The sequence below is a fragment of the Falco biarmicus genome, chromosome 7 (genome assembly GCF_023638135.1).
Source record: "Falco biarmicus isolate bFalBia1 chromosome 7, bFalBia1.pri, whole genome shotgun sequence".
In the NCBI taxonomy this organism is placed as follows: domain Eukaryota; kingdom Metazoa; phylum Chordata; class Aves; order Falconiformes; family Falconidae; genus Falco; species Falco biarmicus.
This window is the reverse complement of record NC_079294.1, coordinates 7778571-7794956: the sequence shown is the minus strand read 5'-3', so window position 1 is coordinate 7794956 and position 16386 is coordinate 7778571. Positions and strand designations below refer to the sequence as shown.

General features: G+C 42.2%; 1 protein-coding gene across 21 annotated transcripts in view; it reads left to right on the top strand.

Moving 5' to 3' along the window:
- The window catches only part of NRXN3 (neurexin 3), a 1022200-nt gene that overhangs the window by 95726 nt on the left and 910088 nt on the right, over positions 1 to 16386 (top strand). The gene's annotated exons all lie outside the window — the stretch shown is intronic.

Below are 16386 nucleotides of genomic sequence, written 5' to 3'. Positions count from 1 at the left end.
AGAAAATGTGAGTTTTTACTTCAAAGCCTGATGAGGCTTCCCTAGACTAGATGTACACAATAGTGTTATTGCCATTAAGTGAACACTGAGGTTAGACAGTCCAAAGAGTCAGTAAGGTAGAATGTAGTCCCTATGAAGGCTCAAGAGTAATTAGGTGCTTGAATAAAAAAGACATAGTTTCTGTGTATCTCAGTGAAATGCAGAGAGGCTTAGGACCTTAGGTTCAAGGCAGACCACAGAATCACAGACTGGTCAGGGTTGGAAGGGACCTCTGGAGATCATCTAGTCCAACCCCTGCCTCAAGCAGGTTCTCCTAGAGCAAGTTGCACACAGTTGTGTCCAGGTGGGTTATGAATGTCTCCAGAGAAGGAGCCTCCACAGCCTCTCTGGGCAGCTTGTCCCAGTGCTCTGCTATCCTCAGAGCACAGAAGTCTTTCCTCATCTTTAGACAGAACCTCCTGTGCTGCAGTTTGTGCCCGTTGCCCCTTGTCCTGTCGCTGGGCACCGCTGAAAAGAGCCTGGCCCCATCCTCTCAGTCTTTTCTTCTCCAGGCTGAACAGGCCCAGCTCCCTCAGCCTTTCCTTATAACACAGACACTCCAGTCCCCTCATTGCCTTCGTAGCACTTTGTCGGACCCTCTCCAGTAGCTCCCTGTCTCTCTGAAACTGGGGAGCCGGGCACTGGACACAGCACTCCGGATGAAGCCTCCCCAGGGCAGAGTAGAGGGGCAGGATCACCTCCCTCGACCTGCTGGCCACACTCCTCCTAATGCCCCCCAGGGTCCCACTGGCCTCCTTGGCCACCAGGGCACACTGCTGGCTCCTGGGCAACTTGTTGCCCACCAGAACTCCCAGGTCCTTTTCTGCAGAGCTGCCTCCCAGCCAGTCCCCCCCCAGCCCGTACTGGTGCACATGGTTGTTCCTCCCCAGGGGCAGGACCTTACACTTGCCTCTGCTGAACTCCATGAGGTCCCTCTCTGCCCACGTCTCCAGCCTGCCCAGGTCTCGCTGGATGGCAGCGCAGCCTCTGGGGTACCAGCCACTGCTCCCGGTTTTGTATCATCGTCAACCTTGCTGAGAGTGCACCTGTCCTTTCATCCAGGTCATTGATGAATAAGTTGAACAAGGATGGACCCAGTACTGACCCTTGGGGAGCATCACTAGCTGCAGGCCTCCACTGATCACAACCCTTTGAGCTCTGCCATTCAGCTGGTTTTTGATCCACCTCATCATCCCCTCATCTAACCCGCACTTCCTGAGCTTACCTGTGAAGCCTTGCTGAGGTCAAGGTAGCCAACATCCACCGCTCTCCCATGTACCCAGCCAGTCATTCCATCATGCAAGGCTATTAGGTTGGTCAGGCATGATTTCCCCTTGGTGAATCCATGTTGACTGCTCCTGATAACCTCCACATGCTTAGAGATGACATCCAGGATGAGCTTCCATCACTTTTCCAGGGGTGGAGGTGAAGCTGACCAGCCTGTAGTTTCCTGGGTCCTCCTCCTTGCCCTTTTTGAAAACTGGAATGACAGTGGCTTTCCTCCAATCTCCAAGCACCTCTCCAGTTCTCTATGACCTTTCAAAGATGATGGAGAGTAGCTTAGCAATAACATCTGCCAGTTCCCTCAGCATTTGGGGGTGCATCCTATCAGGGCCCATGGGTTTGTGGGTGTTAAGTTTGCTTAAATGATCTCAAACCCATTCCTCCTCAAACAATGGAAAATCTTCCTTTCTCCAGACTCTCTCTTGCCTTCAGGGTCCAGCATTCCTGAGGGCCAGCCTTGGCAGTGATGAGTGAAGCAAAGAAGGCATTCAGTAACTCTGCCTTCTCTGTGTCCTTTGTCACCAGGACACCCATCTTGTTCAGCAGTGGGCCCACATTTTCCCTAGTCATCCTTTTGCTATTGATGTACTTGAAGAAGCCCGTCTTTTTGTCCTTGATACCCCTTGCCATTTAATTCCGAATGGACCTTGGCCTTCCTCACCACACCCCTGCATACTCTGACAGCGTTCCTATATTCCTCCCAAGTGGCCTGTCCTTTTTTCCATGTTCTGTAAACTTCCTTCTTCTGTTTGAGTTTTTTGAGAAACTTCTTGGTCATCCATGCAGGTCTCCTGCCCCCTTTGCTTGATTTCTTACTCATGGGGATGCACCTATCTTGAATTTGGAGGAAGTGATGCTTGAATATTAACCAGCTTGCTTGGACACCCCTACCTTCTAGAGCCCTAACACATGGGATTCCTCCAAGTAGGTCCTTGAAGAGGCTAGAGTTAGCTCTCCTGATGTCCAAAGTTGCAATCCTACTTACTGCCCTGCTTCCTCCATGCAGGATCCTGAACTCCACCATCTCAGTGTCACTGCAGCCAAGGCTGCCCCCAGTCTTCGCATCCCTAACCAGTCCTTCTTTGTTTGTGAGTACAAGGTCCAGCAGCACACCTCGCCTTGTTGGCTTCTCCACCAACTCCATCAAAAAGTTATCATCAGTGGTGTGCAGGAACCTCCTGGACCATGTGCGCCTAGCTGTGTTGTCTTTTCAGCAGATATCAGGGTGGTTGATGTCCCCTATGAGAACTAGGGCCTGTGATCATGAGGCTACCTCCAATTGTCTGTAGAAGCCCTCATCAACTACTTCTTCCTGATCAGGTGGCCTATAGTAAACACCCACAACGGTGTCACCCAAGCTAGCCTGCTCCTTAATCCTTACCCATAAGCTCTCCATGGGTTCTTCATCCAACCTAGGCAGAGCTCAAACATTCCAAATGTCTGCTCTGAGGTCATGAAAGGTTAGGAAACAATCAGAAGTGAAGTTGGGGCTCACTCTTCAGTTTCTGTACTGCTTAGCATCCCTTTATGGTAGGAGAGGTAGGAAAACAGGGCTCTTTAAGAGTGTATGTCAAGACCACGGTATTTGGCATGTGGAGTGTCTGGCTAAGCTCTGGGAAGCGTTGAGCTCCTTCTCTATCCCCCTTACTCTTCAGCTGGGGTTGTGGTTTGGAGGTCATGTTGAAGGAGCATCCAGCAGACAGGTCCCTTCAGCATGTCCCGGTTGCTCAGGGTGCAACTGAGTATGGCAAGCCATTGGTAGAGGAAGGGTGACAGCACATTGGGGGTGATCAGGACAGTGAACTTTCATGGGCACTTTCAGTCCGTGATTTAGCAATGGATTATAATAACAGATGCACTTGGCCATTGAAGTTACAAGCTGCAACCCGTGAAGACTTGCATGACCTATTCAGGCCTGCATGATTGTCATCACCATTTTCTATACTCCCTTGCCTGGCAAAAAAATGTGAAAACTATTGGCTTCTGGCAACTTTAGCCACCCTTATTTATCCATGATGCATCAGGGAACAGTGGCTTCTCTTTTCTTGCCAACAAATTCACAGATATTCCCTTTTGATAAATATTTACTCTCTATAAAAATATGATGGATATAAAATATGTAAATGTATATATGTGAGTAAATATGCAATGTCAACATTACATACAAATACATTAGCTCTGGTAGGTGAAATGTGTTTAGCAAATATATTACCATGAGATTTATTTTTTTTCTGTCCTACTCTGTTGTTTCCCTTGCTGTTTTGCATTTGATGTGGAATGAGGCATATCACTGGTGTGCTATTGCATGAGGAGGATGCATTTTTCAGTAGAAAATCAAATTAAAGCCAAAGGGCTTAACCAGGCAGTTGGTGGTTGTACTGTCAGTTGTTTAAGCCCTGTTTTGTGCTTTTGTGGTGTCTCTCTCATTTTTTGCTTGACATTGTGTTTTGTGGGGTTTGGCTGCTACAGAAATATGCTTATTTTCTTGTTTTTCTAAGTATGTCCAGTGACATAATTTTCTGGTTTTTGTGCTTCCTCCTTCTCTTCTCTTTTGCCTCCTCCGTGATGGACACCCTTGTTCCTCCTCTTAACTGGACGCACACCTTCCTGTCTGTAGGTAGAAGTAAAGGTAGAGATTGCATCCTTTCTAAGACTTCATTGCTTGTAAAATGTTTGTTTGTCAATGGACAAATTGTGTTTTAATGAATATGGTTCATATTGGAACTTAAGTCTCTTAAGAATCTTTTGTTTTGTATTGGATTACGGAAGAAATATTTATCAAGTACTTTCAGAACACTTTGAGGCCTTCAGAACAGATGTCATTTTCTCCCTGGTCACACTAAGTATGGGCTGCACAGTGTCAGGCTGTCTGTAGCTGGTGGCACTGGCCTGCAAAGGGACTGTCAGCTCAGTCAAAGACAGAGCTAGAGGCCAGTGAGCTGGTACTGCTGGCTCTTTTGCACTGGAGAGGTTGGAGGGATGCCACTGCTGGGAATTTTGGTACTGGTGTTGGTGGAAGGAGGACCTGGGTTTGTCCAGTATCCTTCAATGATGGGGATCTTTTGAGCTATCACTTCTCCCTCCAGCTCTGCTTCCCATCCTCTCTGTTAGTGCAAAGGTGCCTTCCAAAGAGAATTTGAGTTGCAAAAAGCTGCGGAGGAAGCAGAAGTGATCAGCACTGCTAAACAGAGAGGTCCGCTTCCCTTGCAGCTCGGTGCAGCACAGGGCATGCGAGGCTGCTCTGGGGCGCCAGCTTGCTCTTTCCCAGTTCACACCTACTTTAGCATGCAGAGGGCAGTCATCCATCCCTAATCAAAACTGTCAAAAAGGCAAAATGCTGCAAACCTGCTGTGAGTCTCCACTTGGACTGGAGGGAAGGGTGAAGATTAATTGATAAATTATAAACACTGCTTGGGGAAAATCTATTTCTCTGTCCTATTTTCCAATGAGGCAGAGTAAAAGGTTTTAGTATGTTGAAGCTTACTTCTTTTCAACAAATAATGCTGAAGGATCTGATCTGTTGGTCAGCATTATTTGAACACATCGGAGGATGTTGGCTGTGTTCATGCCAATAAGACATTGGGGGGTGAAATGACTAATTGTACTACTATGAATTTGTGATGATACGAGAGCTCAGAGGGTTTGTTCACAATAACTTTCCTTTGAGGCAGAAGCACAAGCACAAGCAGTCTCTGCCCATTGATCGCTCCTCCTGTAATACCTGAATTCTGGGGAGCACAGTGGCATATTCAATACTTTCCCTTTGTATGATTCCTCTTTCTGATGTCTTGCCTTCTTCTGACAAGTTTGTATTGTTGGATTCTCTGTGATGGGGTACATCATGTAATCAATATTATTTGTTCTGTTTTGTGGTTGAAAAATTCCAATAATCAATTTCACAGCTTTTCTATCCAAAGTTGGTTGGTGGAGGATAATACATAAGCTGTACTCAAAGCTATATTCTTAGGAAGAGGTGAACATCAGAACATAATAATCACATATATACACTGTAAGATATGCAAGAACCTAAAGCTCTAAGTAGACCATACAAAATGTTCCTCTGCCTCTACACAGCTGGCAGTAATTGAGTTAGCTGATCTATGGCTTAGTGTGCTTTAAGGGTCACTGTAGAGCAGGGCAAGTCTTGTATGGTGTGATGTTAACTCTTTTTGCTCCTTCCTTTTCTTTGGTGGCATTTGTGCCGCAGGACTAAGCTGAAAGTGTTTTCCAAAGCAAAACTTCCCGTGGAGCCTATAGGAAGGAGGATCATAATATGTAGTCCACAATTAATTCATATGCACTGAAATTTAGTTTATTGAGTGAAAATATTGTTTCACTTCCCAGCCATGTGTAGTTTTTAGCTCTATTTAAAGCAAGTGACTTCATCAGAGACCCGTCACTCTGTATGAAAAATGGTATTACCTTCAGAGGGCTCAAGTGGTGTAATTTTGAACCCACATGTGGCCTTCAGCTCACGGAGAAGATGGTACCAGATGCCTCAGTGATTGTACTTGGAAGGTTCGTATTTTTGGCATTCTTGTAGTTTATAGTAAAAACTGGCAGCCGCTCTGTCTCATGCCACATATGTAGCCAAAGGATGTGACGTAGCTGATGCCATGATACGTCTTCACAATGTATTGCAGTCTGTGGCCTTCATTCATCATCTGAAACAAGTCTTTCATTAGTTGCTTCCACTGTAGTAAATAGGCTTCTTCTGCATCTATCCTTTTTAAAAAGTTTAGGAGACTTTAATTATTATTTTTTTTATAAGTTCCTGGAAAGCTGTAGAAGATGCATTTATAGGTGTTGTGGGGTAATGGCTAGAGTAGTCGCGATACAAAAGAGCACCTGGGTGCCACTTGCATTTTAACCTGAACTGAGTATATATGCATTGTTTGTGTTTTTGTTAGGCATATGGAACTGGTCACAGAGATGAGGTAAATGTATGATGAGCAGGGAGGACTTTTATTTACTTTGGCATGAATTGCTGAATACGACTTCTCTTCTGGAGAGGAATTGACAATTAAGGAACAATTATATTGAGTTTATTTCCTTAACACTCCCCCACAAGTAAATGATACCAAAGGAGATCATAAATATCCAACTCTAATTTGCTATTGAATTGGAGTTAATGTGTAGTCACGTTCTTCCATATAATTTGTTCTCTTGACAGCCTTTGTTAACAAAATGATAATTTGCCTTTTTGCTACCTTCCACCATTCTCTTACGTATGTAGTGGGTTTTGTTTTGCCATCACTCTTGGTTTGGGTCTGACTTTTATTGAGGTTTGTGCATCCAGAGCTGTATTCCTGGTGGGACTCTGCTGTTTTTGTTGAAGGAAGTCCTGTGCCTTCCTGAAGGCAGTAGCAAAATTCACATTGAATTTAGTGGGCCAAGATTCACCCAAAGAACTGAAAAGTCCCAAATATCCCTTCTGACACAAAGAAGGACAGTGAGGTGTAGCTGATTTCTGGGTGTGCACAGGACACCTCCATAGTGCCTGTGCAGTCTGCAGACTGCTGCTTCTCTAAGGCACTGGGCTCCTTCCCTCTATCAGTAGTAGTGCTCAGGATGGAAAACTTCACAGCTGCACCATCATTTTCCACATGAAACAGGTGTTTTCTCCATTCTCAGAGTGAAGTGAAAGAGTACTCCTGTATTTCACAGGTGGGACATTTTTAAATGAATGTTATGTAGACCAAAGGCTACTGTCATATTCTTCATGTAGTTCTTAGCATTGCACAGTCAGATTACCTCCCTTGGTCCTACCTGCTCTTAACACAGGTATGTCTTTTAAGTCTTGTAGTGTTCAGCATTGCTCTCAGTGAGCAGTGTAAGGTTGTTATTTCTTTGAATTGTTCAATAATATTGACCAGAAGGTAATGGCACAGAAAAGATGAAATAGAATTTGTGAGCTTGGATAGAAGGAAATGACTGGACCTTACTGATCTGGAAAATAATTTTGAATTCTTTTTCACCAGTAATACCATTAGGATTTGTATTGCCTTCTGTCAGAAATAGTGTGGCCAACAGGACTAGGGAAGGGATCGTCCCCCTGTGCTCGGCACTGGTGAGGCTGCACCTTGAACTCTGGGTTCACTTTTGGGTCCCTCGCTGCAAGAGTGACACTGAGGTGCTGGCATGTGTCCAGAGATGGGCAGTGGGGCTGGGGCACAAGTCTTTAAGAGGAGTGGCTGAGGGAGCTGGGAGGGCTCAGCATGGAGAAGAGGAGGCTCAGGGGGGCCCTGATTGCTCCCTACAGCTGCCTGACAGCCTGCTCTTCTCCCAGACAATAAGCAACAGGACAAGAGGAAATGGCCCCAAGTTGCACCAGGGGAGGTTCAGATTGGGTATTAGGAAAAATTTCTTCACTGAAAGGGTGGGTCAGGCATTGGGACAGGCTGCCCAGGGAGGTGGTTGTGTCACCATCCCTGGAGGTATTTAAAAGACATGCAGATGTGGCGCTTAGGGACATGGTTTGGTGGTGGGGTTGGCAGTGCTGGGTTAACAGTTGGACTTGATGATCTCAAAGGCCTTTACCATCCTAAATGATTCTATGATTCAGAGAGATGTGAGTAAGTCCATCTGAGTGGCCAAGAGCTTATGCAAATGTTGAAGTAAAACATCAGTAACAAATTAAGTAATTTGTGCTCTATAATATCTAATTATACAAGGAGAAAAACAACACTACATTCATCTTGCCAGGCTCGGCAGTAATTTCTAAGCTGTGCTTTGCCCTGTAAAATACCTTAATATTAGGGTATTAAATGTAAATATTGTATGGTTTTGGTTTGTACACTTACAGTCCTTTCCTTAATACTTTTAAAATATGTGTGGTATTGGATTTGTTTTCCTTTTGGTGGGAAAAAAATCCTGTATTATTATAAAGATGGGGACTTTCAGTTTTAACTTTCCTGTTTAATGACTGTTTAAACAATAAAGCATTTTATTTTATGGTTAGCTGATTACCCAGTCTGTAAAACCTCTTTGATACAATCAAGGCCCCTTGAATGTAGATGTTATTCTTCTGGAATAATTTTTTGCAGGTGATTTTTTGTTGCTGTTTCACATTTTATGTAGGGAAGAAACAAATATTTTAATGTAATTCTTATAAGTCTAATTAGACGTGATTGATAGTTCATGAATCTCAAATATAAGATACTGGGTTGCATTTCTGCAAGGCGTTCATCTTGTTTCTTTATGTTCCAGAGGTGGTGACATTTACTGAACTTTGGTGAATGAAGTCCCTTAAATGTTGAGTATCCGCTAACACAAAGGAATAGATGTCTTATAAACATTACTCTTTTTACACCTCTCTGTAATACATTTATGAAGGCAGGCAAAGTAGACATTAGATATGATGTTTCTGGTAAATTATTTTTTGTTTGTGCATATGAGCATGTGTATTTACAAATAATGTGTATGCATAAAATATTTAATAATGTGTTAAGTATTTTGTCATTTATAGGTAATTTTATTTTTTTTCTTACATGCTTTCTTTCTGCCTTAGTTTAAAACTGTGTCTTTCTAAGGTGTGAATAAACAGCTGATTCTTCATTGGCTTTCATTTTTATTGAGAAGAATGATTCCTGTGAGAGTTAACGCATCGTGGTCATGTTGTATGTAAACAGGGGCTAAAATGTTGTCTGCTGTATTGTAGTCTCCTGTTTTCGATGAGGCTCAGGTTTCACTCTGCCCAAGGAGAATGTTTAACTGATACCATTGAAAGGTGCTTTTTTCCCCTTCTATTTTCTTCATTTGAGGCATTCAGTGGTGTGTAGAGATGCAGAGGTAGCGAAATGGGCCATATGCTTTGTAAAAGGCAGACTAATAGCACTTTTGATGGACGTCTGATTTTTAAACTGCTGTATCTTTCATTAAAATTTACATGTAAAGTAAGGGCAAGCACAGTGACATGAAAGCTAATGCAAGTTGCACATCTTGACATAATAACAATCACAAGAAACTGGAGATCCCAGATGGCAGCTTGGCCTTTGCCATCCTTTTAATAAGCTACTAACTGCTAATTATTGCACTCTTATGGGCAAGTTAATTTACTGTTGACTCTTAAAGAGACATTGTGCCTTTTCCTGGCATTTAGGTTTTTCAGTTTAGATTTGAGAGTGTTTTTTCCCCGCAGATTGGAGTCCTTCCAATGGACGGTAACAAAGAGGCAAAGAAGCAAAGAGGGAAATGGCACATAATAAGCAATGTTTTCTTTGATAATAGCAGAATATAGGGTTATTGGTTTTTCTAGGGCATGGGTTTAGAGCTGAAAAAACCACCAGGACGTATATTAGATCCAGGATTTAGGTTTTGTATTTAAAATAAAGCCCTTACTACAGAGTTAGTTTTATCATTAAAAATAATAAAAAAAAAATATTTCCCTTAAATAATAGAAGCTTGAGATTCTGAAAATGAGATAAACTAGAAATAGAAAATCAAAGTTACATGTTCACTTCTGTTGTCAGAGATGATTTGAAGGCATAATTTCAACTCACAATTTTGAAAGCTAAAAACATCCACTGTATTTTGGAAAAAAACCCCACCTTCATTTTGCTGTTACTTACCTGGTTGTCATAGTACAGGGAAGGAGCGTTATCTGTAAAACACTCAGTTTTTTAAAGTGATCTTTTTCTTTTCCCAGTTGAAAGAGACATTTGGTAATGAGACCAGTCAGGGAGAAGTTTTGATCTAAGAACCTATTTAGGAGTGAAGGAACAGCTGCAGTTTAAATGGACTCTAATTCTACACAGTTAATGCTGTTTTGTGAATGCATGATTCTCTGTGATAACATTTGGGAGGAGTGATGGTGGGTAATAGCTTGTGGGCTTTATGGTAATGCAGCAAAGTGGTGATAATGCCATCAGGAACTGAAACAGACCCCTGTCACACACATCAGACAGCCCTGCAAAAAAATATATGAAACCCAGTGAAAGAGGGGAGTTTCCTGCTTTAAGGCTCATTGTGGCCTTTTGTGGACTAGAGTGATAACATTATGGTATTGAACAGTCTAGGAAATATGTGCTGTGTAAGCTGGATCTTGTGCATTAAGAGTAAGCGCTTAGAAACAGCAGCCTTATCTGCAGTGCTTTACCAGGTAGTAAATATTTTGAGTAGAGATTAGTGGATAACATGCTATACAAATGGTTGTAAAACTATTACTATGAAGAAGAAGGTCATGCTTTCTCAAATCGTCTGATATAACTCACCCAGTATTGTCTGTGTCAGTCATGTCCACTGGTGTGTGATTTCCCCCCACCCATATTCTTTTTTTTTTGATTCTGATTTTGGCAGTGCACCATTGCTAGTGGCTGATCCTCCTGTGACACCAACTACTTTTCATTTATATGGCCATACCTCTTCCATGGAGCTAGAGCTCCTTCTCATGCTGGCTTTCATGTCCACATTTGTTTCAAGAGCCTTGATAGTTCTGAGTGCATGTATCCAACTACATATCGGTACTGATAGGCTATGAAATAAGGGAAAATAATAGAAAATTCCACTACAGAGCAAGGAATCGTGTGTGAATCCAGCACTCAGGGGTTATAGCATATTCATTAGTTTTTGAAGCCTTTTTGTTTTGAAATTTATGTTACAGATGACTTACCCTGCAAGTTGCTGTGCTTAAGGTACTGTGTTCCCTAAACAGCCAGTGACGCCCATAGAAATTTAAGGTGTTTTGCACCTGGGAGTGTGTTGTGTACCTGCAAGGATAAAGTCTCCAAGTTCTGTTTTAGCAGGATTTTCTGTGAGGTGTTGATCTCCTACTAGATATGCTTTGTATACCAAAAGGTTTGATGTAATGGTATTAAGAACTGTATTCTTCACTGCACTGCAAGGATTTTATTGTGGTGTGCCTGATATCAAAGCAGAGGAATTGCACTGATGTAAAAGAAATAGTGCAGGGAAGAATCTGTTCCAACACTAACCTGAGGGATTCTGGATCATTCTCACTCCATGACAGCTTTAGTTCTTCTCTTGTTAAAGTAAAAGACTGCAAAACATTTAATAGAACCGGTCCTTTACCAGCACTGCTTTGTGAGGAAAGGCTTTAAACAGAACTGGTACTTTGAGAATTTGTGTACACAGTTGTCGCCATTAAAAAAAGTCAGTAGCATTTGCCAAGCAGTACCACACCGTGGTGCCTGAGATATCGCTTTCTCTCCTACAGTAGAGCAAGAAGAATGTATGTAGTATATGTAGGTAAGTGTTTACGATTTGATTCTGTCAATTGCATGCATTTTAATCGAGCTTTTCTCTCAAATCATAGCTTGATTGGGGAACTGCTTATGGGTCAGATTATTTCTAAAGCAAAACATGGTTCCTTTTAATTGACCAAATTCTTTTTACTGAAGACTCTAAAAAAACATTTCAGTATTTGTTTTAAAATCGTGTGGCTCTGTGATTGTTAGTTGTTAGTAGTGGTAACAAAAATGTATAATTTGAGTGTTAAAATAATTGTATTTTAAAAGGAGCTGTGGTCTTATTAGGTACGGTGGAATTGTATTAAGCCAGCATTATAAAGCACACACCTTTATTCCCTCTAATTACTGGTGTATTAATAATGACCTGGTTGATGATGAATGTGCTGATCACCAACTGGGATCAGACAATTACATTTGATTATGTAAAGAGTTAGTTGCTGTAAGCCTTAAATATTAAAACTTGGCTAGAATAAATATCACTGAAGAACCTTTGTCTTTTATGTGTGTATTCAGCTGCCAGTTCTCTGAGCAATTCTTGGTTCACTCGGTAATGTTGGGAATCAAACTGTGAACAGTTATTTTCCGGCCCTGTGAATGTTGATAAAAGGATCTTGCATAGCTGTTGGCTTGTCCTGCGAGGGGAGAGCACATTGCTGCATCGCAGCACAGGGATTACAGGCTCTCGCTTAGCTCTGCATTAAAGATGTTGCAAGCTTTTATAAAACCCAGGGCAGCACCTCACATCGCCCTGCATTTGCATTTCCCAGCTCTGACAAAGGGCACACATGTTTCAGGCCCCAGTGCCTTGCAGGACTGGCCAACTCCATCATCCAAATAATATATTTATCTGACCATTTTCAACTACACATTTATTTTGGATAGTCTTACTCCACAGACAGTCTCAATGAAGTCTGTAGGCATATGGGGCAAGCTGCTCTCAACATGTGTTTTTTATCCCTCAGTTTCCCAAATGAATTTTTTCCCCCAGAACTTGTTCAGTTCCTAAATATCCATTGATTTGTCTTTCCTCTGTTGCTAAATTGCTGAAAAGGTGCATCTTTTGTTATTTGCCTCCTGGAATACTGTTATAAAGAACAGTTTCTGGCATTGATCATTTGCAGTTTGAACAGAATATTAATTTTTGCCACAATGTGACAGACCATTTGTGCCAGACTGTGGAAAAATTCTTTTCCTAAAGTTGGAAAAATCAGCATGTACAGGTTGTAAGACTCTCTTTAAAAATGACTTGCTGTACTTAATGTACTCAATTTCAGGCTTAGCATTTCAATTTCTCAGTCAATTTTATATTGCTAGATATGATACTGGAGACGTCATTAGTAATTTTTCTTTGCTACATTCTTGTACTTTATTTGCTCTATCTATTGACTCCATCTTTAAAACTTATGTATTTTAAGAGAAATCTGTGGACACTTCATATCCTGCCATGCTGCACTGTGCGTCCATAATGGAATGAACGTATTGTGTGGTGGATGCGCTTATTGTATTGTCAGGTAGGACTTTTTTCTGTTAGTGCCAGTTCCCTTTGACTTCCCAAATACTGATATATTTTTTTTTCTTTGGTTGGAGGGGGAGAGAAGAGTGGAGGGATAATCTCTGATTTTCTTGCTTTTTGTCTCCTAGGGTACTTCTATTTAAACCAGTGTAGTTTTCTTCCTGCTTTTCTCCTTCAGATGTTTGCTATCAATCTGCTGGGTTAAACTTTGTGCTGTTCCATCAGGCGAGTTTGGTAAATGTTGATCAGTGCATGAAATCAGTTCTTAAATGGTTGCAAAATTGCCTTCCTTCAGACTGTTTTGATCACAAGGGCTTTCAAGTGTCAAAGTCATTTGGAGAACTAGATAGATAAAATGCATGAGCACTAAGCTTTTTCCAGGATAGAATAAATAAATGTGTTTTCTACTGTGTGCTCTGCCTTTGATAGTGATTTGTTAAAAGGGAAAAAAAGAAAGGCAATGATATTAAATATTTACAAGAGTGATTTAGTTGTGTAATCTTGTGCTATGCATCCCTGTTTAATAGTGAAATCAGCTACTGCTGAAGTAAATGCCATTAAACTGGTAGTGCTGTGAAGGTCACTGCCTATACAATGTCAAAGCAATTTATAGAGAATAATGATTTTTGTCGGCTTTCCAATGTACCAGCCTTCCTCCTTTTTGTCTCCTTTTCCAAAAATAACCAAAAAGAAATTTATTTCAGGAATCACTTTCTCTCTGACTCCTCTCCCATCTGACTGATTTGGGAGCTTGAAAGCTCTTTACAAGTTTTCCTATTGATGTGCTCAGTGGATAGACACGGATTCCCTTCTTTCCAGCCTTGAGCTTGTTACAGCTCTATTTGCTGGGATTTCCAGTTGGCTATTTCTTAGCAGTTTGTTTTAAGAGATGCTGAATTATGACCTCCGCTATTATGAGTGGTTGCTTTTCTCTCCTGTGCTATTTCCAGCCCTATCTGTCTGCAGTTCTCCTGAAAAATACTTTTTTGTGTGCCTATTGTTTGTCATCAGCAGCACGCATATAGCATGTTGACATCCCACCAGCCTCCTGTCCTGATAAGTGTCTTATAAATGTTTGGAGTACATTCTTAAATAGCGTCTTGCTTAATAGAGAGGCCTGAGAAGCAAGAGGTGTGTTCTTCGCTCCCTGGCTGGCTTTGACTGTGAATTGTCAGAGCCTTTGTGCCCCTGTGGTGGTGGCGTGGGGGCAAAAGCCCATCACCAGTGCACAAGGAGGCTGCTGCACTGGTGCTTGCAGAGTGTCCTGAAAACAATATGCAGTGAGTACAAAGCAGTATCATCAGCTTCGCTTCTGTCCAGTAAGAAGGTTAATTATTTATTTTCCTTGTTTTACAGTTGAATAAGCAGAAGCCCAGGGAGATGGAGAGAGCTGGAGGAGAACAGGCAATAAATGCCAGAGTTCTCTTGTCCATTCCTGTTTCTATAAGCACCAGTGCAATCTATCTTACCTTATAAACCACAAAATAATTTGTTTGTTCTACCAAGGACTCTCCCAATTAGATACCACTTGCTAAAGCAATTCTCTAAGAAGGTTAAAACTGTATTTAGCTATTGATAAACATGTACATGACCATAGAAATAGCAATCGTATTTTACAAAGGGAACGACACATATTCTCTGTGACAAAAATCTACAGAATGAAAAGACTCAATGCAGAGGTGCCGTAAGTTTACTGTGTTAGGTATTTGCTGGGGAAGTACATACGAGTGCACAGAGACAATGTGGGTATCTCTTCAAAAGTATGAATTTTAAAGCCAAGTGGAAAAGAAAGAGGGTACTTAAGTAGTCAAGGAGCAGAAATGTTTTGTGTTTGGGTTTTTTTTTTTTTCAGTTAGGCAGAAAAAGAAGAAATGGATGTACAGCATCAGCACTGGGAAGTCAGGGCAAATGGAATGACTGGGAAGGGACGCAGAGGGGAAGGGTGGTAGAAACATACATAACCTTATCTGGGAGGACTGTCCCAGATGAGGTGGTGGGAGAGGAATCTAGCATGAATACTGGTCTTCTGGGCAGGCTGAGGTGGGAGGATATCCCTACGCATTAGTTTTTGCTGAGTATTAGACAGCTAGGTATTACTATTGGTAGCTTATTTTCATTCATTGATTTTTGTAGCATCTCATTCCACACTGCACACAGGAGAAGACCAAAGCCTTCATTTACTGACAAGGCTTTTTATGGCCGCCTTTCTCCTCCAGGCCCATTAGAGCACCTTTTATCTGTTGTGAAAGAGACTGGTTCAACAGGGTGCCTGGAATGGACCTGTATGTGCATGGTTAATTCAGGTCTTGTTATTTACTTTAGTCTGTTTTATCTGGTTCTTTGTCTCTTTTTATGCAGGACTATGATTAGTATTGAGTTCTTCCCAGAATACTGGCAATTATCTCACAGGTGAAAGGATTAAGAAAGAGCAGTGAGAATTACACTGGGATTAAATAAGACTGCCTTTGGAGTGTGTTCGTGGATGTGGGTTGTTTTTTTTTCTTTAAGCCAAGAGAAAGAAGAGAGAAGGCAGCTCAGCCTTCAGGTCTCTCTAGGGAGGAAAGTAATACCCTTGAATATGGAACAGTAGCATCTCAGCCTGGGAGGAGGTCATGCTGAGAAAGGAAAGGTAATGTTAAGGCACAGATTTAGAAACCTCAGTTCAGTTCTTGGTTGCTCTGATTTTGCTTCAGGCTGCTCTGATTGCCCACAGTGAACTTCAGCTTGTTCATGTGTGAAATGGAAGCAATGATAACTTTCCTGTCTTATGTTGCATGAAACTAAATTAATTACTCTGTAAGTGTGCTAGGTTTTTGGGTAGGAAGTACCAAACAAGAGGATAGAGTGTTCTTCTCATGCCCCATGCTGTCATCACACATCCAACCACGTGATGACAGAGATGGTGAGTGGTGGGTTATTTCTGCCCCTCTGTTACCTCTCCTCTGTGTAATGACTGGGCCAGACACAATGCTGGTAGAAAGAGGGGGCTTGGCCCCCTTTTGGAATGAGAAGAGGAACTGTCCCATGGGACTGCCAGGCCATGTATCCCAGACTCCGGAGGGGCAACACAGCTTGTAGGCTGGGCCGTGCCGCACCTTTATCTGCAAACTGGTCTGGAGACTGGTTTGTGCTCATACAGGGCCTGGCAGATGTCACTGCTGACAGGGCAAAGAGTTGAGTTCACCTTTAGCCCTGTTCTTCACCTCTCCTGACTCTGGCACCACTTGTGTTTGGAGTGCAGCACTGCCTGAAGGTGTTGAGAGAAGTTGTGCTTCGGTGCCAAGAAAGGAAACAGTGCTGGGAAATAGGAATGGGGTGATAGAAATGGAGTAAAAGCTCCAT